At 37.7% G+C, this 23783-nt stretch overlaps 1 long non-coding RNA gene across 1 annotated transcript; it reads left to right on the top strand.

The window, feature by feature from the left end:
• Positions 1–1051: 1051 nt before the first annotated feature.
• On the top strand, positions 1052–23223 carry LOC115436885 (uncharacterized). The gene is made up of 3 exons (XR_003937880.1): positions 1052–1063; positions 13574–13576; positions 23095–23223. It is a non-coding gene; the product is annotated as an uncharacterized LOC115436885 (long non-coding RNA).
• Positions 23224–23783: the final 560 nt, after the last annotated feature.

Raw genomic sequence — 23783 nt, 5'->3', positions numbered from 1 at the left:
TTCAGAATCAGGCCAGAGCTGTGGGAGCTGTATTTTGAATAAATGCCACTGCAAGAAAGCTGGACTCAAGTGTTCTACCAAGTGCCACGTGAACAACCAGGGATGCCAGAACAAGTTCTAAGACTTCAGTGCAAGTTTGATTGCATATTCAACAATGTGACAGTTTTGGTCTATTAGTGCTGATTTACATTTTCAGTCTTACATACCTTGAGTAACTATTGTCAATTTCAGTCGATTTCACTGTACCATATATTGGCTGGGAGTACCACTAGGTTCTATTTGTAAATAAAGTGTATTATAGTTTACAATTAAAATGTTGTTTCATTTTTTTTTCACATATTTGCAAATTCCATGTATTGATTTTTGTAATAATTTAGATCATTTGCATTAAACATGGTATAAAAATAACATTATAGCAGCAGGATTCCATTCTAGGCCAGCCCAGAATAGAATTCCAATCTGGGCCGGCCTGATTCTGAATTGGGCCGGCCCAGAATGGAATTCCAGGTTGAGTTAGGATTCCATTCTGGGCCGGCCCAGTAATCTACACCTGGCTTTTTTGCCTCCGTCCATAACAACATAGATTATATAGACTAAATGTCATCTAAAATTAACATTTATTTGCAACATAGTATAGCAAACTATTACATGATCAAAAAAATAATAATTTTAGCAAAGAAATGTCTCTGTTCTGGGGTCACCTGAAATTTGTGATGTTAAAATGGGGTCATGAGCCAAAAAAGGCTGGAAACCACTGGGCTAAAGGGTTCAAACTAGTGGAATGTAAGATCAGTCATATTTCCACTTTATTCACAGTCATACAGCAGAAACGGACAGGAAAACAACAGAACGGGAGGAAATGACAAGTGGTTGACTACATTTTGACTCGTGCCATTGTCAGGAATGAACACATGGATGTGCTTTTTACCCTCTGTGAGCTGCAGCGCAACCTCTTGTTAACCCCCGATGTCCACGTCCTGCTCCGTCCGCCCATGTTTACGGGTTTCACCTTGACCAGCGTCAAAACATTGTCTGAATGTGTCAGATAGGAAGCTGACATTACGTCATGCGACTTCCTAAGACCGCAGAGAACCGTTAACAAGCCCAATAAGGCGGCTTGAATATAGCTGGGAAAGTTGTGGAGAAGGGGGAGAGACGAAGGTGAGGATGATCAAAGAAGGAGAGCAGAGGTGCATGTCTGAGGAGAGGTAGAGGAGGAGGAGGAGGAGGAAGAGGAAGAGGCAGGGAAAGCAGTGGAGAGAGTGTGTAATGGCTGAGGTAAAGTAGATGGTGTAAACATCCTGCGGAGTTCTGTGTCCGTGTTTGTCTTTGTCAGTATCAAGCAGCTGGACATCTGAGCAACAACAGCGGAACAGTGTTGATTCACTGTCTGGAAACATTTCTGGTGTATGAGAGAGAGAGGAAGAGAGCGAGAGAGAGAGAGAGAGATAGGAGAAAAGAGAGAGAGATGTCTTCCTAAACCTACTCATGTACTAGGTGTCGCACTGTGATCTACACACTATGTATAGATATAGGTCTGTGATGATAGATAGATAGATAGATAGATAGATAGATAGATAGATAGATAGATAGATAGATAGATAGATAGAAACACATAAAAAATTCTAAATCTGTTACTAAAATTTTAAATTGTTACTACCTTCAAATCCCATCTTAAAACTCATTTATTCAGACAGACTTACTCAATTCTGTAATTTCACTTTAATCTGCTGCCATTTTATGTACCTTTGTGTTTTATATATGTACATGTGTAATTTTAATTGTGTTTTATTTTAACAACTTTGAACGGTGACCTTGAGTATCCTGAAAGGTGCCTGTAAATAAAATGTATTATTATTATTATTATTATTATTATTATTATTATTATTATTATTATTATTAGATAGATAGATAGACTTTATTGATTCCAAACTGGGAAATTTATTAATAATAGTAATAATAATATTAATATGGCAATTTTGTTATGTGTTTAAGCAGGTTTTAAATGTTGTTGTGATTGTTACTGATAAAAGAACAATAGAAATAGCCTAGAAAACAAGTGGTACAATAGGTAATCTAAACTTAGCATGGTTCAGACTTTTATTAGTTCAAGTTTCCTTTCATGTTTGTCTATTAAATTAAATTGTTTATGTCAGAACAGCCTGTTACATGCAGCTAAAGAGGCTAAAACAATGAAATGAAAGTAAAGATTGAGACACTTGAATATCAGCAGAAAATAATGTTTACATAGGTGGATCAAAAAATTCATGACAAAATTAGTCTTTACCAATAAAGCCAATGTTAATTATTTTGATCATATTGCTCTAAAAGTAGCTCCTATGATATTGGATGTTGCAGAGACTATGAGGAACACTAAGTCCTGCTGTTATTTAAAAAAAAGTACATTTAAATTCTTTAAACTTTTATTCCTGTAGCGTTTTTTTTTGTCTATTTCAGCAGATTTTACAATATAATCACATTATATTTCCTCGTATACGTGATTGTAATAAGTCACAAATATTGAGTCATTACCCCTGTATCATATGCATTACCTTTCTGATATAAAGCCCTAGAGGTTTAGCTTTTTTTAAAATTTCCTTTCCATTGTGACCAAAGTCATATTGAAATTTCAAGCTGAAATATACAGTAATATTTATTGACAGTTTTAATTCCTGTTGATATTTAAGGTCTAACACAGGATTTGAATTAAACCTTAAGATAGGCTATAGCTCTTCAGTTGCTCCAAAACGTAAAGAAATAAACTCATTTGTTAAATGACAGAAGTACAGATTCAGAAAAAAGTAGCTCCTTCAGCAAACTTCTTTATTTTTTCAATCCAGAATTCTTTTACAGAAAGAAGGTGGAGGTAGATAAAAATACAATATGTGCAAAAACTAGTACAAATAAGAATAAATACACAAAAACTGACAAAAACCAGAACACAATAATAGAATAAACAGCATCGAAAACACAAGCAGAACAGTAAATAAAAGTCACACGCTTGTATTAAAAGCCGGTGCAAATAGGTGCGTCTTTAAAATACATTTAAAGTGCAAGAAAACAATGTTCTTCTGTGCTTGTATCAAGAGGGAAAAGTCACTTTATGGCCTGTAAACACACATTTACTGGAGTGTGTGACATGCCAGTTGAGTTTTCTCCGGGGCCTGATTCCACGTGGCTCAGCGGGCAGGAAGTAGCGGAGTCAGAAACAGGAAACAGGAAGTTATTAGCCAGGATGATCTGAACACACTGGACTGTGGAGTACATCAAGAGAACAACAACAGATGCACACACTGCACCTGGCCTGGTGTGTGTGTGTGTGTGTGTGTGTGTGTGCGCAAACGGAGGAAGAGGAAGGCATTAGATATAGACGCAGATCTTTGACCAGGCTATCCTGATACCCAAGAACCGGTGTGTTTTATGTGTGTGTGTGTGTGTGTGTTCTGGGATGACAAATATCGTGAGAAGTTTAGAGGATCTGACCTACAAAGTGAGGACGTTTTTGGCTCGTCCTCACTTTAGGATGGACGTTCAGGCGGCTGTTGGAGGCTCTCAGCTCTGAGGGTTAATTTAGGGCGTGCATTATGTCATCACAGTGCTGTTTGGATCATAACTTCAGTGTCAGTGCTGGGACACCTGCAGAATCAAAGTCCTCCCAACACTTCCTCAAAACATCGCGACACACAGGTAACATCCGAAATGTAGGAAATAAAGGAAGCACCTGAATAAATACTAGAATCACAGTGTTGAACATTTTCGAGCATTATTGTCCTGTTAAATGTGGAATAGTAATGTACAACTAGTAGATATGATAGGGCTTAAGCTAAGACAAAACATGGCTATGTCCTGGGAGGAACAGTGAGGAAAAATCTGACATAATCTGCTTTAAACATGTTATTCAAAAATCTGTTAGATTAGATTAGATAGAACCTTATTGATCCCTTAGACAGAGCCCTCAGGAAATTGCGGAATATAAAGTTGAAAATATAAAAATAGTAAAACAACAGGCAATTCTAAATTAGAAAGTAGTAGTGGAACAACAAATAATAAAGTAGTAATTATAATAATATATTTTTTGTTTATTTGTCTCAAACTTTGAAGTAAAAAAAAAAAAGAACAAAAGAAAAAAAGAAAAACAAGAAGTCAATTACATATGCACCCATCAATGGTCATTAATCACAAAAAAAGTAACAAAATACAATAATTTTAACATAAATGTACATATGAATCAACTCATAAGCACAGTTTGAGAAGGGACAGAAATAATAATAATAATAATAATAATAATAATAATAATAAATAATGACAAATAACTAATTATGTTACAAGACTATATATAGTATGTAGTTTAATAATCACAGGATAAAAGTTATGATGAAGTGATAATAGTAAAAGTAGTCGTAACGATAATTTTTAAGTAATAAGTTATTAGTAATTGTAATAAAGGTAAGTATGTAAATAATAATGATAATGATCATAAGCAATAAGTAAAATTAATTGACAACAATTAAAAAAAGCATTCCACACTGGATAGACCATGTTAATTTATGACTCAGGATGCAGAGTAAAGCCTTAACACCAAGAGTGAAAAGATTTCTTTTCATCTTGACCTATAAAGACCCAAACAGCCACCGACGACCAAAACCAACTACTAATCTGAAATGTTTCATACATTCTGATTCACTAATCCTATCAATACATGTAAATAATTGGTGTAAAATACAGTTTTTCATCTTTTCATGGTCATCAGATATGACCCATTTAGACGTTCAGAGGCTCTTTAGTGAGTGTGAAAACACCATCATCTTCTACAGCATTGATTCACCAGTAAAACATGGAGTTGGATCAATGACAGTGGATGAACACACTTGGTTTATGTTCAGTTAATAATAGATTTGACTGAAAAACTCACTTTTTCTTTAGTTTTCTCTGTTTCTGATGTAATAACCCTCAACTTTAATCTTTGTTTTTATGACTATCTACATGATCAGTGAATTAAATATAGGAAAATACCTGATGTTCATTGAAAAAACGCAAAATATAGAGGACAATGTTATGATAAATGCTGTTAAATCACTTAAGAAAAGTTAAATGTAGAGAAAAATTTTTTTAGAACTGCCACAAAAGTAACACTGGGTCTTTATGGGTTAACAAAGATTGTAAATTATTTTAGGAAAGTGACGAAATACAACAAGTCATTTTTTCAGATTTTTCAGAAAACACAAAAAATCAATTCAGTATTTGATGATTTAGGCAAAAAAAAAATTTCCTCAAAAAATTGCAATTATTTTTAAGAAAGTGCTGATTTGATAGGATGTACCTGTACTTGTTTAACTAAAGTTTGTTTTGTGGTGACTTGTACATGAACTTAATGGTTGCAATTAAAAAAAAAGAAAAAAAAAAAAAAGAAGTGGAAATTCCAACTGAAAATTGGGTGTTTATCTGCCAAATGAGTATTGCTGAAAGTTATTAATATCCTATTGGATGAATAAAACCAGACCTCGAACAAAAACGACATCAAGAAGTAATGCAGTGATCTCACTGGGGGTGAAATTCTACAACAATAATATTAAGAACAAACAAACTGACTCATGGGTTTCATTGTGCGTCTGGGTGGTGGTCTGTTGCCTAATGTCTGACTGATCAGCTGGCTTTTAAGTAATGCTTACACAACTGTTTCACTGTTCTTTCAGATGACATATAGATAGACCTTGAAATAATATGCACATACACAGCGACTCAATGGGATCCTGGACATTCCCACTTTCTTTAAATAGATTTCTATCAGGCAGGTGTTTCCCTCGATGGAAAGATGGGAAAGCAGACTTGGACTGGACTTGCACTAAATGTGTGTTTGTGTATCCAACGGGGCCTGCAGCCAACACACACCTGCGTCCTCTGGCTTCGGCTTGTTGTTTATCTGTGTGTTAGCTGGCTGTAACTTCCTGTTAACACGTGTCTGTTTGACCGGCAAAAACAAAAACAATCCGTGTATCATTCATTCTTTTCATATTCAATTGAGAATCCACAACTGGAAAACGAAAAAAATGACTCGTTTCGTTATTCATGTACAAATCAAAAAACGAGTTGTTTTTCATTCTTTCGATTGTATGCACAAATTTAAAAACTTGAAATAAGCAAATGACATATGCAAGCATACTTTGAGAACTTTGAGAACAACTGGAATGCATTCATAACTTTTTAAAAACATAGTTGAAGACCACATATATCATCAGAACAGAACTGTCTGACTCAGCATCCAACTTCCACACCTCACTCTTACTCATTAACATAATAATTATACACACACACACACACACACACACACACACACACACACACACACACTTATGCCAATGCAATACATCTGATCAAAATAAATATCTCCAACAGCAACCACTTAGTTTGTCTGTCCCACTGTCTTGTGTCTGTCACTTTGTTACATCCTGTCCCTGTACAGGGTGGGGAAGCAAAATTTACAATAAACATTTAGTTGTTTTTTCTCAGCAGGCACTACGTCAATTGTTTTGAAACCAAACATATATTGATGTCATAATCATACCTAACACTATTATCCATACCTTTTCAGAAACTTTTGCCCATATGAGTAATCAGGAAAGCAAACGTCAAAGAGTGTGTGATTTGCTGAATGCACTCGTCACACCAAAGGAGATTTCAAAAATTACGAGAAAGTCTGGAAGTGGAGGAAGCAACAAAAAACGTACCAAAGCTTTTATTAAAGCTCTCAAATCCAAAATCCTAAAGGATCCAACCAAATCCATGAGAAAAATGGCAATTGAACTTGAGGCAGACAACAAGACCGTTAGAAATGCAGTAAAATATGATTTGAAGATTTAAATTCTCATGACTTTCAATAAACTAATTGGTCAAACACTGTCTTCCAATCCTTGCCTCAAAATATTGTAAATTTTGCTTCCCCACCCTGTACACTTGTCTATATGACCCCTCCCTCTATGTATATGTGTACTAGCAAGGAATGGATGACAATATGAGTGTAAAACTTGAAAATGTTACTTGTTACGTGTTAAGCACAAGCTGTAATTAAAAATAAAGTTGTCCTCTGAAGAAGGTGGTAGTGGTGGGTTAAAAAAAAGAAAAAACTAGAAGCACTCGGAGAGCGTAGACCTCTGCCAAGGCAGAGCAGTGCCCTGGATTTGGATGAAAATTTCAGCAAATGTTGATACTGGCACAAGGAACAAATGATTAAATTTTGGTGGTGATCGGGGTGGGGGGGCCACTGATCTGCCTTGGCGGAGGTCTGTGCTGTCTTCACTAGAAAAGGACTCGTAGAGTGCAGACCTCTGCCAAGGCAGATCAGTGGCCCCCCCCACCCCCCACCCCTGATCACCACCAAAATTTAATCATTTGTTCCTTGTGCCAGTATCAACATTTGCTGAAATTTTCATCCAAATCCGTCCATAACTTTTTGAGTTATCTTGCACACAGACAAACAGACAGACAGACAAACCAACGCCGACAAAAACATAACCTCCTTGGCGGAGGTAAAAAGGAAATAAGCAAATGGACAAAATGTTGACATTTTTGATATCCGATTTTGGTATGACCTGGAAGTTACTGACTTCTTCGTGTGTTAAACAAAGTGTCTTCTACTTAGATTGTCTGCCATGGACGCACTGTATTAGACAAAACAACAATACCTGGAAGATCCTGCTGATTTTTTTCAGTTGTCATGTCGTCCTTCTTCAGAGTAACACGTTTGCTGCCTCTGAAAACACAAAATTGTCCATTACTGTAGAATGCATTGGACAGAATACTAGCAAACCTATGATTGTCCAGCTCAAAACATGAAGAAGTCAGTAACTTCTGGCTCATACCAAATTGGATATCAAAAATGTCAACATGAAACCTGACATTTGGTCCATTTGCTTATTTCCATTGTTTAATTTGTGCGTACAATTGAAAGAATGAAGAACAACTCATTTTTTGATTTTTGATTTGTACATGAATAACGAAATAAGTCATTTTTTCGTTTTCCGATTATGGATTCTCAATTGAATATGAAAAGAACATATGACACACGGATTAAAAACGTCCAATGCTCACAGCTGTAACCAGGCTAATGTGGGGCAACTAACACAAGCCTGTCATGTTTTGCTCATCGCAAGTAACTCCCCATCTCACTTCACTTTGCTCTTAAATTGCAAAAAAAAAGCTTCGACCACTGCTAGTCCCTTCAACTCTCACGTGAGATAGACACCGAAACGATCGAAAATCCAGACCTTGAGAGTAGGTGTCATGGATAGTCCTTCTCTCCCCTCCATCTTTTTCTCCCTCGCTGCCATCCCTCTATCCATCCCCTCTAATCCTGATGGTGTTAATTGAAAGTCAGGAGAGGGCACTCTTGCGGTTTCATTATTAATTTAACACTCAGGGTAACTTAAAGTGCAATTTTCACCCACATGTGGAACAGAAAAATCAATGGCCACAACAGCAGCAAGCATCAAGGTTGATTACTGATGCACAGGGAGAGACGGCCAAGACACCAGCTCCTCGAAAAGAAGGAGTGACGTGTGTGTTGGGTGTCTGGGTGGTTTTTGCTAAGTGTTTCAGATGCGTCAACCCTGTTTTGACACCTCTTTCAGTAACACAATGCACTGTGTAAACACAAAGACATTATCAGCTGATTAAAAACGGCATCTGATGGTTGTGTGTGTTTGTGTGTGTGTGTGTTTTCATCACACCGACAGCGAGGGGTGTAAGAAAATATTTCATTTCACAGTACTGCATCGATATTAAAAAGTACCGTATTGATATTTTTAGGTATTTATTCAAATGAAGATATGGCAGAGGTTCATTTTTGTTTTTTTATTTTTCTTTATTGTTTTTATCTTACTTATTATTATTTAACACTGTTTTATTAGATAATGGTAGTCCCTTTGTTGCGATTGCAAAAAAATAATGTTATGTTGTTAGTTCTGAACTAATAGAATATGAACATTTAAGCAGGATCTTAATCTGTAATGTCTGTAAAACATAATTTAAGTTTTAACACTGTTAAATTTGGTGATACTGCATTAGATCCTGTTGGGATCAAATAAAAATGTGTTTAGTATTTGTGCATATTTCTGGTGTAAATCAGTTCTTCCAGGAAATAATCATTTTTAAAAAAGAAACAAACAAAAAAATTGCCTTTTTAACAATATCATGATATATCATGATGTATTGTGTCGTGATTTGTATCGTATCGCCAGATTCTTGCCAATACACACCCCTACCGACAGCACACGGGCCATAAATTGGAATCGCACTTGCATGTATTTGTCCATTTTTAATTGCGCACATACATGACTTGTGTGTTATTACCTCTCTTGCTGTGCTCTGGTCGGCCCCTGCGCTGAGGATTAAATGGAAGAAATAAAGGTATATTGCTCAGTAATGCAATCTGTCCTACAAGTTGAGAGATGAGCAGCCTGCCCTTTACGCTGAGCGGACTTGCAGATGATTTAGAGCAAGCAGATGGAAAATTCTAATATGTTAGCCTAACCCCGAATGGCTAAGAGCTAATTTATTTCAAACCCCCTGCTCAAGAATTACAGTTTCTTCCCGAGATGCCTCATTTTTTCCCCCGCTCTGTGCACTCACTTTGCATCCTTTTCATTCTTAAACGCGAGGGAGAAAGCACAAAAAGAGCACGAAGTCGGCCACAAGTTAAGTGTAAAACCAAAGTGTGTTTAACCCACAGCGAAGCACTATGTTGTAGAATTTATGTCTCCACTGAAGTCAGAATTAAACTCCATTTATGGCGCAGCAATTAATTGAAAGTATGCCACTCTGAGGTGAGCTAAAAACACTGCAGAAAAGGGATAAAATGACAATTTACAGTGAGTAGATTCTCTGCCAGGAACATTACTCTCCTCATCCACCCATGATGTATGCCTGTACTTTATTTTAGGCAATTTCAAGTACTTTGCACGTTAATTTGGTTATTCTAAATTATGACCGGGACATTACGGAGCTGATAGCCAATTTTCTTTTTGATGGAGGACCACTAATAACCCCTCTCTTGCCGCATGTAAACTCAAACATGCCTGGTCTCACCAAAACAACATACAGAGTACAGTCACAGATGCATGCCAGGACATGTGCACACACATAATTTTTGCAATAATTAAGATAAAACGCACAGGCTGAGGTGCACATATATCCACAGCTGACCCCTCCCCCTCGTTTGCATCCAGCTAGATGAGGAATTTCAGTGTGATCACCCCTAAGTGGACATGTCTGTCTTGATAAACACTTTATGCAGATCAGCTTCCACTTGTTTTCTCTTTTTTAAGAGCGGGAGAGAGAAAGAGAGAAATAATACCTCTCTAATTGACCCATTTGGCTGCTTCTTTGCCCACAGGAGGGGGCCTCGGCTTTTAATGTTTGATCGGCCTAATTTCCCCAACACATCATTAGTGGCCATCTTCAGCCCTGACTCTTAATAACCTCTTTATGAGGCGAATGGATGCTGTTAAAAGTCTTTGTCTCTCTCATCTCTCTCATTCCTCTCCCCGACCCTCCTCGTCTTCCTAATTAAGTCAGATGTTTCAAAATATGGTAATGGGTCCTGAACCTGTTTGAATTGAATAAGCGAGCATCTCCTGGACTCTTGCACCATTTACATAATTTCATTATCAGGTAAAACACACTAATTGTTGAGTGGGCCTGCTTGTGTGAGTGAGCGCCTGGACAGGGTGAGCCAGCGGTTCTTGGCAAAAATGCAGCACTAATTACAAAGCAAGTGGCTTTGCTCCAGAGCCAGGCAGCATAAAAGCAACAAGCCATTTACACAGAGGCTAATAGATTCCTGAGCCCTGGCCAGGCCATTCCAACGGTGTAGGGCAGCATTTTCAATGCAAAGCTGGTGGTTTATTACACATTGTATCCTAATAATAGGTCAGCGCTTAGAATCTAATGTGCAAAGCAACACACCACTTATTCCCATTCATTTAACAACAGTGGCAACATCATATGCTGATTGCAAAGCAGCTCAGAAAAGTCAGTGACTGTGGATCGACTGCTTCTTTCATCATGTCGCTCAAGAATACGTAGAAAAACACAAGTGACAAATAAAAGCAAAGACATCTTCCTGGATGATGATACTCTGCCCATAGTTCATGAGGGCTTACTTAATGGTTTGAGGACTATTAAAACTAGATACATCATATATTTTTACAGCCACAATCATCATTAAAACACTAAATGAGGAAGAATGCTGTTCATTCCTCCACTATACAGTAGCGCTTTGAATGCCCAAAAAAGCGCGATAGAAATCTATTATTATTATTATTGTTGTTGTTGTTGTTGTTGTTATTATTATTATTATTATTATTATTATTATTATTATTATTATTATTATTATTATTATTATTATAAGACCAAGCAGCACTGAATTTGCTCTGTTGGCTCTATGTTTGCATTTTCTTTATTTCTTCATCCATCTGTTCATGAAAAAGCGTCAAGTGGCAGCATTTGCATGGATCATTTTACACATGACAAACCTCAAATCGTATGTTTTGAGTAGTTATTTCATGGTTTACACTAGGGGTGTAACGGTGCACTCATTTGTACCAAACCGTTTGGTTTCGGGGCCTTCGATACAATACAGAGGTGTACCAAATGAATACATGTAGCCTATGTGAAGAGCGCAAACACTGGGGAAGCAGAATGGACACAAGCAGAACCAATGTGCAGGGTTTCCTCTATATACATTCAGCAGCGCCGTTGCAAAAACAAAACAAAACATGACAACAGAGAGTATAAAAGAGGCACAGAAGCATGTTCGAAGCATGTGAAGTGTCATTTTCAGTTTTCAGTTTGTTGCAGCTTTGTGGCACAAGAGTCCACGGGTTCCTTTATAGCAAAAAGGTTTTTATTTTTTAACTCAAGTTGGCAAAATCTAATAAACCTGCTCCTCTTCTCCTTCACCGTGCCTCCGCTGTGGTGTTACTGTGAGGTCATGTTCACAGCACCTCAGGGAATACTGTGAGGCGTTCAAAGACACTCAGTAAATTACAGTGTTTGCCATTTGTAAACATTGAACTCTCAAAAATACAAAAATACAAAACATGGGGGGTGCCTGTCAACGCACAAATGACTGAACAATATTTTGTAGAAATGTCCTGTGCCCCACAGGTAGTTACGGAGCGCACCCCCCCCAATACCCCCCCCTACACTGGTCTCCTTCACTGTACCGAAAACATATCAAAAGTGTATCGAACCGAAGACCTCTGTACCAAAAACATACCCAAATTTTTCTATACCATTACACCCCTTGTTTACACACAAAAATCTCAATCAGATGCAACGTGATATCATGTATTGTGTACAGATAATACGCCTTTTAATTGGCGCATTATAAGCTTTTAGCATGTATAATTATGCCGTTTAAAATAGCAGTTAGGGTTAGTGTTTAGGGTTAGGTTTAGGGTTAGGTTTAAGGGTTAGCGATTAGCGCAATTAACAGTTAGGGTTAGCGATTAGCAGTTAGGGTTAGCGGTTAGTGATTAGCGCGATTCGCAGCTAGCGCATTGACACGCCATCAAATGGCGTTGAATAACACGCAAAATGATGAAAATGCTTACGTATAGCACACCAAATGCAATAAACTGGCGTCACATGCAACGCGATTTCATGAGATTAGTCTGTCAGATGACAAAATGAAAGTAGAATATTAGCGTATCGACTGAATCATTTCCTGAATCCAAATAACAAACACAAATGTCCACATAGAATTGTAACCTCAATGTTGATATTATCCTCAGAGACATATTCACACGACTCAATGAGCAGTAACACTGTTTGTAAAAAAACACATTAGATGGTGTCTGGTCAACTGCCATCTAATAACAACATGTTGACATCCTGCTTATGTTGTGTGTTTGAGTGCATATATATGTGTGTGTGTGTGTGTGTGTGTGAACCGTGCGCTTCCTTTGTCGTGTCTCCTGCCGAGCAAGATCACACACAGCTGTGACCTCTCCCTGTATCACGCTACCGAACTTCCCTTACGTGCCGAACAACATAATCTGGCTTGTTTTAGACCTTCAGCTGATAATTACTGACACAGAGTCCCCAGGATACAGCTGTGTAAAGGGATGACGGCCACACTCTGCATACAAAGGCCTACAATGAGGCTGGACAGTGCAGGGTTGAACAACAATATGGAACGCTTGGTTGAGTCGAGAGAAGACAGTTTCAACCTCAGATGATTCCCCAGTTAGTCGTGCAGGTCAGACATCTACAGGGGTTGGACAAAATAATGGAAACACCTTAAAAAATCAACAAAATATAATTTAATATGGTGTAGGTCCGCCTTTTGCGGCAATTACAGCCTCATTTCTCCGAGGTATTGATTCATACAACTTGTGAATTGTTTCCAAAGGAATTTTAAGCCATTCTTCAGTTAGAATACCCTCCAACTCTTTTAGAGACGATGGCGGTAGAAATCGACGTCTTATTTGAATCTCTAAAACTGACCATAAATGCTCAATAATGTTGAGGTCTGGGGACTGTGCCGGCCATACGAGATGCTCAACTTCATTAGAATGTTCCTCATGCCATTCTTTAACAATTCTAGCTGTATGGATTGGGGCATTATCATCTTGAGGTGAAGGTGTTTCCATTATTTTGTCCAACCCCTGTACTTGCAGAAACTAGATTTTTTACTGGACAGAGAAAGTGAGATACTAGGGGGTGTTGTTATAGCTCAATAAACTTAACACATAAACATCCAGTGCTACTTTTTTGACAATTCCCAAATTAATTTTTCTCTAGATTTATTTATTTATTTATTATAATCGTGTATTTTCCTTTGTATTTAATTTAGTTGTTAATGAAAACTCAGAGTAAATTTGATTTTTACATTGATTTGACAGCATCATGTTACGTTCTCCCTGCCCTCCTTACTCCGATTCACTTAATTTATGCGAAGTGTCATGTTTTTGCATTTGTTGTACATATCTCTCTTATTGTGTTGCTTCTGTTTTAGTGTCTTTACTTGCATCTTGTATCCTGCTGTTGTGCCCTTCTGCTTTGTCTGTCAAAGCACTTTGTAAACTTCGTTTTTAAAGGAGCTATGTAAATAAAGCTATTATTACACTGGGTTACAAAAAAATGTTTTTTGCAAGTTGTCTAGGTTTTTTCAACTGAATTAGGACCATTTTGCACCGCTAAATCCAAAAATGATATCTGTTTTTCTCAGTCAGGTCAGGTTTTTTTGCTAATTTGATTTTGAGAAATTTGATCTTCTCACAAAATTGATTACATTTTTGTGACTTTATCAGTTGATTTTTTTATGTAGTTCTCACCCAAAATAGGTTTTAAGAGAAAAAAAATCATTTTCTAACAGGATGTATTTATTATTTATTATGTATTCACCGCAGATGTAGCAGAATACGTCAGGCTTATTTTTACAAGATCTTCTAGTCGAAGCCATTTCATTCACCTGTAATATTAAAAAAAACATTAGTCATAAATTGGCAAAAGTCAAATCTTCAGAACCCATTTATTGGAAGAAATATGACAGAATTTTGTATCATATGATGTGAAAATGCCCATAAATGTAAGCAAAAATGTTAAAAAGCCAATATGTAGCATAGTTCAGAAAGTTGACCTGATTGAGCAAAATTAGTGTGATTTTTGGATTCAGCACAGCAAAATTATCCTAAATCAGTTCAAAAAACTTAAACAATAAATTTGTTGTTGATCAGTGTTGTTGGTGTTATTATTATTATTTTTATTATTATTATTATTATTATTATTATTATTAAATTCATTTTATTGTAGCAGAACAGAGAAAACTGAGGAAAAAGGGACTTTTTGAGTCAAATATATCAATAACTGAACATAAACAAAGTGTCTCCCACTAGGGTTGTAATGCTGTCATGGTGTTACAATTAACTGCGATTTTAAACGTCACGGTTAATTACTTGTCAAGGCTGCCAAAAACTGTCTCATAAAGTACAGTAGATTAGGAGCGGAACCGAAGACACCAATATGCGCTTCCCGCATGGAACAAAAGTAATGTTACACAAGCACTGCATTCAACATTCCACGAGTGAAAACGACAGAGAAGGAACCAGCTCACCGTCTGTCCCAGCGGGCGGACATATTTCTGAATTGTCTTGACTGTTAATATATTTTTGATCCGAGCTCACTTTCGTTTCCACAGAGTTTGCGTCTGCTACCGTCATTTACGCAGCTTCAGGTTCACATTGTCCAACCCATTCACAGTAATCAGGCTGCATAGCTTTCACACAGTAAGGCCGTTCTTCTCCAGCAGTTCAGACTGTCATACAGGCTTCAGGAGGTTTAACTTATGAATTGATGCAGTAAACACACACTGTTTGATCATAAGGCAAACTGCATAAATAATCTGATGCACCTAATGGCCTTCCCCCTCCTACCTGTCTGACCTGATCCACCCCTATGCCCCCTCTTGTGCTCTCAGGTCAGCAGATCAGCTGCAGCATGTAGTTCCAAAAACTAAAAAGAAGCTTCTTGGGGACCGTGCTTTTTCTGTTGTTGCCCCAAAGCTGTGGAACCAGTTACCTTCAGGTGTTAGAAAGGCTCAGTCTCTGCCTGTCTTATATCACATCTAAAAACACACTTTTTCTCTTTGGCTTTTAATCAATGAGTGAGATGTTTCTTTCTGATATTTCTTATGCTGTTTTTTAATAGATTTTAACTTGTCTTTGTTTTTATGACGGTTGCATTTTGTTGTTCTTAGCCCGCTTTGCACCCTGTGTTATCACTCTTTTTACTTATTTATTTAATTCCTTGTTGTATGTTTCATGTACAGCACTTTGGCCTGCTGTAAAGTTCTTAAAGTGCTTTATAAATAAAGTTGGTGTGGTATGGCCTGTAGAGCAGGGCTGATTCTCGGGGGGGCAAGAGGGGGCAATGCCCCTTAAACAAACGTCCTGCCCCCTTAAATGAAAGTTTGTGAAGTTTCAAGAGGTAGGGAAAAGGTAAATGAGCTTCACAAGATTGGGAGACGTAGAGGAATTTCCAACACGTGTTTAGAACTGTATGAATTGAAATTCGAGCCCGACCGATTAATCGGCTGACTATAATGTACCACTGATTAATCAACATCGGCCAATATGTAACCGATTTATTAACTTTTTTGCTGTGGAGATTCTGTCGCTCAGTGCCCCTGTGTTTGTGTGTGTGTGTGTGTGTGTGTGTGTGTATGTGTGCCACCCAGAGAGTTAGAGGAACAGTAAAGCGTGTCAGTTTCACTTTCCCTTCTGCTCAGATAATCACACTGTCACCCCCACTCACACACACACACACACAATCACCCCCCCCCACATGCCCTCCTACAAGGATGAACCACTAACCCACCCCAGTCCAAAAACCACAGACAACACCGCCCCCCCCCCCGCCCCCCCGCCATTTGCCGATTTATTGGGTATCGGATTTTTTTAGCCCCCAATATCAGTATCGGCATCAGCCCCAAAAATCCCATATCAGTCGGGCTCTAATCGAAATCAGCCAAAATTGGCCATGATCCCCATCCCTAGTGCTAAATTTCCACTGCATCCCTTTAGTAGATTTGTTACAGCAGTTTTTTTTTTTTTTTAGCACCAGATAAGGGTTTGTGCTGGCAGCAGTAAATTTATCCTTATGTGTTTTATTCTTTCTCACGACTTGCCTGATTGAGCAAGTACATTTGTAGATCTGCTTGTCCAATGTGCTGTTTTATATACTCTGGTTAATCCTTATGGTGGAACCCGGACCCTCTGTGTTGAAATCTCAATTTACAATCCCTGTTTCTGCCTTTGATACACATGAAGTTTCTTATCCATCAGTGTTTGTGCCTTAACTCCTCTCCCTGACAGCGAGGGGAGTGTGTCTGCGTTTGTCTAGATGGGCCTCAGAGGCCAAACACAAGATCCATTAATACCAAATGGTTATTAATTACCAGACAGGAGGAGACCGGAGGAGGGGCCAGCTGATCGAATGCTGCATCTTTATAGTAGAAAACATGTCAACTTTAAGCAGATGTTTAATCCTCTACTGGGCCCAATGGAGGACTATTTAACTACAAATGTTATGTCTGAGAAAAGTGAAGGAAGAAAAACATTTAGTCTAAATAATGATCAAAAATATGTTGTGATATCAACGTCATACTCGAATTGAATCTTGAAACCAGTCAATCTTCACATCTTTACTTGTAATTGACTGTCAAAAGATGGATGTTTTGTTATTGAAATATTAACGTTGTGTCGTAGGTCACACAGACAGCACTAGTAAAAAGATGCAGCTGATTTTATTGCAGTTGTCTGATTTACGAAGTGACGCAGAGTTCAGTTTATGCGACTGCTTGTATTAACTCTAAAACACCTAAACTTCCTCCAGCGAATGAAACCAACTTTTAAAGCACTAATCCTATCAATACATGTAAAATACAGTTTGTCATCTTTTCATGGTCATCAGATATGACCCATTTGGACGTTCAGAGGCTCTGTAGTTACTATGGAAACACCGTCATCTTCTACAACATTGATTCAACAATAAAACCCATGGAGTTGGATCAGTGACAGTGGATGGAAACACTTGTTTAGTTAATGATATATTTTGTTTGAAAGTCACTTTTTCTTCCGTTTTCACTGTTTATATAGAATAACCTTTGAATTTACTCAGTGTTCATGAACATCTACATCAGGGGTGTGTGAATGCCTGATTTCCAAAATAACACGGACTTCAGTTTATGCGACTGTTTGTATTAACTCAAATACCTAAACAGCCCCTAAACTAAACCATCTACTGATCTAAAATGTTGAATAACTGTCGAGCTGCTAATTCTATCCATCTGTTGAAATAATTTAGGTGAAATTCAGTTTGTCAGCTTTTTGTGGTCATCAGATATGACCCATTCGGACGTTCAGAGGCTCTGTAGTTACCGTGGAAACACAGTCATCTTCTACAACATTGATTCATCAGCAAAACCCCTGGAGTTGGATCAATGACAGTGGATGGAGATACTTTTTTTAATGTTCAGTTAATGACAGTTTGCTGAAAAAGTGACTTTTTGTTCCGTTTTCTTCTTTTTTATATAATAACCTTTGAATTTACTGTGACCTTTTATGAACATCTATGTGATCAGTAAATTGCATACAAGAAAACACCTGATATTTGAGTGAAACATGCAAAGTGCAGAGTATAATGCACATGTTTGGGTGTTGGATCAATGACAGTGGATAGAGAAACTTTTTGTTCCGTTTTCTCTATTTTTACATAGTAACCTTTGAATTTACTCCGACTTTTTGTGAACATCTACTTGATCAGTAAATTTCATACAGGAAAATACCTGATATTTTCACTGAAATATGCAAAATGGAGAGTATTATGTTATAATAAATGTTAATAAATCACTTGGGAAAGGTGAAAAATAAATTTAGGAGTTGCCACAAAAATTCCCCAAAGTTCTAGTTCTCAACTAGGCATAGACGATTTGAGAGTTTGTACGTGTGCTTGAAATTCTTGAAAAGGCTTGAATTTCAGTATTGTGTTTTCAAGGTCTGAAAGTGCTCAAATTTTACTTTAAGTCCATGAAAGTGCTTGCAGTTAGTTTAGTTTATTTCAAATATGCAATAAGTAATCCTACTTAGTCTTTACAAATTAAACAGATTATAAGAAAACAAAAAGCAAAAACCTGTACATATATACATGAAAACTAAGTATGACTTCATTTGCATAAAAGGAGTGGGAGGAAGTATAACTTATTTAATCCCACCCCTTCTCCACAAAACAGTCTATCATTTAGCTTCCTATCAGCATAATATGAAAAATCAAGTCCCTTGGATCAGTTAACCTCATTTGTCATCTTCACATACTGTACATGCATACATACAAGTTATAAATTATAACTGTTTGATGTGGTTTATTTATTAATATTTAATTTAATATTAACTCTTGCCAGGTTAGATGCCAAGCCAAAGCTACTTACAGAGAGATGATACATTTTGAAAAATAAAACTTTTTGTCAAAAAAGAAAATTATGGGGTGTTTACAGGTTGACTCTAGGTTCATTTTTATCTTAATCTTTGGCTCAGTTTGAGTGTGTCTGAAGAATGCCAAGTGGCTTCCCTGTTTTTTTTTTTTTTTTTTTGGATATACCTTTGTGTTCTCCTTTACTTTTTGCTATTATGATACATAATTTTAGATGTTTATAGAATGATACAATGTACACTGTCCTAAAAAGTGGAAAAAAAAAAGAGTATATGCATTCCTGTAGATATTTGGCTTTGGCTTGAGAGTCTGTTTCGACCAGCTCTCTCTCACACTCTCTCTCTCTCTCTCCATATATATATATATATATATATATATATATATATATCGAGGCCCAAAACAGAATCTGGCCCGATTCAGAATCGGGCCGGCCCAGAATGGAATTCTATCCTAGGCCGGCCTACAATGGAATCCTGCTGCTATAATGTTATTTTTATACCATGTTTAATGCAAATGATCTAAATTATTACAAAAATCAATACATGGAATTTGCAAATATGTGAAAAAAAAATGAAACAAACAACATTTTAATTGTAAACTATAATACACTTTATTTACAAATAGAACCTAGTGGTACTCCCCACCAGTATATGGTACAGTGAAATCGACTGAAATTGACAATAGTTACTCAAGGTATGTGAGACTGAAAATGTAAAATTATGACAAATTATGGAATTATGGATCATTTGCATTAAACATGGTATAAAAATAACATTATAGCAGCAGGATTCCATTCTAGGCCGGCCTAGAATAGAATTCCATTCTGGGCCGGCCCGATTCTGAATCGGGCCAGATTCCGTTGTGGGCCTCGACATATATATATAGTGTCATGACATAACTCGTTATGATTTGGCACTATATAAATAAAATTTGATTGAGTGAGATATGTATTTTACCTCAGCGATAAGGTGAAAGTGACCCTTAAAGTGCTTGAATTTGACCTTGAAAAATGTGTACAAACCCTGAACTTTGCTTCTAGTCTTTGTCTCAAAATGCAAAAACTTCCTCTTCAAGGTCAACCCATGCCTATTCATTGTGATCTTAGAGCCATTTTGTCCATATTCATCCACTTTAACTCCCTTTCACTTGTCCTCAAAGCAGCTGGATCAAATTCCAACTTCAAAACCGCTAAGAGGTAGACTACCTTTATCAGTGAAACGAGTGTTGAGTTGGAAAAATCCCATTGATTTGCATTGGAAGTGGAATTACCTCAGCGTCTAGGCAGCGTTTTTGTAAAATCCGATTTTTAAAATGTGCATCTTGCGCACACTACTCTTCTACCTCTTGTTCCTTTTTTCCTCATCACGTTCACACAATAGCCTGACATCGCATAGCTCTTCATCAGGTGCTGGCCGTCAGGGCCTCTTGCAGACGATTACCTTGTCCCCTGATTGCCACTATACACGGAGGGGGAGGCTTTTTTTCCTTACAAATTAGTGGATAAATAGATACCCACCACCACCACTCCACCCCCCTCCCATCTACCCTAGTCCACCCATCCACCCTGTGCCTAATGACGGGGGCTGGGGAGCAGTAATGAAAAACTATACATCACAATCAGCCGGACAGTCCTATTCATGGCTATGCATTATGCTCACTAGTCATAATCATCGCCGCTGTGACAGAGGGAGAGATGTAGACCGAAAGAGGAGAGGTGGCGAACGGAGAAGAAGAGATGGTGTGAAATGAACTGGAGAGCAGGAGGAATAGTAGGAAGGAAGGGAAATGAGAGATGTCGCAAAAGAGGAAAGGTAGAGGCAATGAAGCTCATTTAGTGCAGAGTCGGTGCTGGTCTCTCTTTATCTGCTTGCTTTTTTAGCATTACCTCCGTAATGAATACACTGCACTGAGCAACACTACTGCAGCACTGCACCAAGCATACCTGGCTGAAAGGGTATTTTTTTTCCCCCCTCATTATGGCCATAGCAGTAATAATATGAGATGTTGAGGGATACAGTAGGCAGCTCCAGAACCAAATGAAAATATATGTTGAAGAATAGGCTTCTGTAATCGCAGCACAATAGTTAAGGGTGGCTTCAAGCTCCAAGTCTGCAGCCAGTACATTAATATTTTGCAGTGGTGGATTTACTGTCAGTACCAGTGTTCTGTGCCAGCGCGGATGGTAGTGTGTCCCGGCAAAATTAGGAAAAGTAAAGACGTGGAGGTTAGTGTGTATAGTGCAGTGGTTCCCAACCTTTTTTGGCTCGTGACTAGGGGAAGAAAACATCGGTTCTGCAATATATCGCGATATTTCATTTCACAGTACTGTATTGATATTAAAAAGTACTGTATTGATATTTTTAGGTATTCATTGAAATGTAGATATTGTGGAGGCTCATTTTTGTTTTTTTGCTTTTCTTTTTTGTTTATATTTTATTTATTATTATTTAAGACTCTTTTTTAAATAATGTTAGTTCCTTTGTTGGGATTGAACTAAAATAATGTTCTGATGTTAGTTCTGAACTAATAGAATACGAACATCTGAACAGGATCTTAAACTGTCATGTCTGTAAAACATCATTTAAGTTTTGACACAGGAATTTTTTGTGATATAGCATTAGATTCTGTTGTGATCAAATAAAAATGTGTTTAGTATTTGTGCATATTTCTGGTGTAATTAAATTCTTAAAGAAAATAATCATTTAAAAAAAGAAACAAACAAAAAAATTGCCTTTTTTAACAGTATCATGATATATCGTGATATATCGTATCGTGATCCTAGTATTGTGATTTTCACCAGATTCTTACCAATACACACCCCTACTCGTGACCCCATTTTAACATCACAAATTTCTGTCAACCTCACATTCAAAACGGAGACTTATTTCTCTTGTCTTAGCGGGGCCAGGCGGGTGAAGAAATCTTTCCATTCTCTGTTCGGTCCAGTTTCGACTGTGTCCAGGCAGGTTGAAGCGTAATAACACATACGGTTAGATGATTGGGTCTATCAAGATATGCCCTCTCAGATATTATATCCTGCATTTTATTTGAACTTGAGTTTTATTAGGAAAAATGTATGGTATTTTAATTAAAATGAAACATATATTGAATCATTAAAAAACATTTTTATTAGTAATTTATTTACATTTTTGTCACGGGTTCGGGTTCCCAGATTAAAACAAAATGATGGCTCAGTCGTCAAACTATTTTCTGTGATTTTATTCAGCACCACTTCAACCAGAATAAACGTGAAAAATTAATTACAATACAAAACTAAAGTATATACAAGGGGAAAACATCCACCCTCACCAGAAGTTCACAGCGTCACAACATGGAGAACGAACCCTGTCTGCCCGTCTGACAGAAAAATCCCTCATTAAATACTCTTAGCCCCTCCCCCGGGCATACCAAATTAATAAAAAAAAGAGGGTTTTAACAAAAACTTCAAACCTCAGGAAAAATAATTTACCAAATAATCACATCCAATAACAGAAATATTATACTAACAAAATGCCCTCCATGTGGCATTTACTTTCAATGTAAATATCATGAAAAACAACATAATTGAATAATTAGGAAAAAAAAAAAACTAGTCCAGGTCACCTGACCTCCAACGGCGCACCACAATGCGCCATAAAAGGGCTAAGCAGGAAGTGCCCTGCTTCGCCACCCAGAGTGGTGAACAGAAGCGGAAGATACGGCAGCATCAGCGTCTGGTGGGTCTGAGTTTGTGAGTCTAAGTGTAGGTGTCGAGTGTGCACCCTCGACCGCACTACTCACGGGGAAAAAAAAAAAAACAGTTCAGAACAGGGAATGTGGGGAGAAACTACTTTCCACGTCCATCACGTCCATTTCTACGTCCATTGAAGCAGGTCTCTGTGGGACACTGGCACTCTACACACGCCGCCTCCTCCCACAGAGACATGGATAGAATGCACCATGCGGGAGAAAGTGACGTGGCATCTACGGCCGCTCCGTCACAATTTTTTTTATCAATTACTAGAAATTTCAGGTGACCCCATGTGAATTTCAGGCGACCCCATGTGAAGGTTGAAAAACACTGCGGTAATGTGTCCCGGCAAAATTAGGAAAAGTAAAGACATGTAGTAGAGCTGCTCAGTATATCGTTTGAGCTTCGTCATCGCGATGTCCGTGTGCGCAATAGTCACATCGCAGGTCCTGCAGTGTAGGAGGCAAATGAACTCAACATGTTCTCATCTAATTTCAGCCTGGGTACCTGACACACACTGCGCACATCAAACCACCAATCACAATCGTTCTTAATTAGTTTGCTGAAACAGACCACGCCCCTGCACATTGAATGAGGCGCTGGTAACAACATTGAAACATATGATGCGCACACTTGAAAACCCTTGGCCTGACTTATCAGTGCATGCCAAAGTTTTAGGACGGAGGGACGGACGACCAACTGATGACAGAAATGAGCAACGAACAAGAGAAAATCACCAAACACGAAGACTCGGAGCCCTAATGAAAAGCAGCGTCAGTTATCTGGAATTATTTCAGCTACAAGAAGGATGATATTGAAACACGTGTTCTGTGTCGACAGTGCCTTCCACCTGTCGACACAACCAGAGGAAACACAACTAATTTGTTTGACCATTTATGTCGGCACCACACAGCTATTATATCCTCCTGAGTATTTTTTCATATCGCAATATATCCTTCTGAGACCCAGGAAAGGAAATGTTTTGGCTTTTTTTACATTAAATAATAGAGCTGCAACCGATTAATCAATTAGGTGCTTGAAGCGAATGCAAAAATTCACGAATCGA

Source organism: Sphaeramia orbicularis, chromosome 17, assembly GCF_902148855.1.
Source record: "Sphaeramia orbicularis chromosome 17, fSphaOr1.1, whole genome shotgun sequence".
NCBI classification, from domain to species: domain Eukaryota; kingdom Metazoa; phylum Chordata; class Actinopteri; order Kurtiformes; family Apogonidae; genus Sphaeramia; species Sphaeramia orbicularis.
The sequence above is the reverse complement of the archived record's forward strand: the minus strand, read 5'-3'. Positions and strand labels throughout refer to the sequence as shown.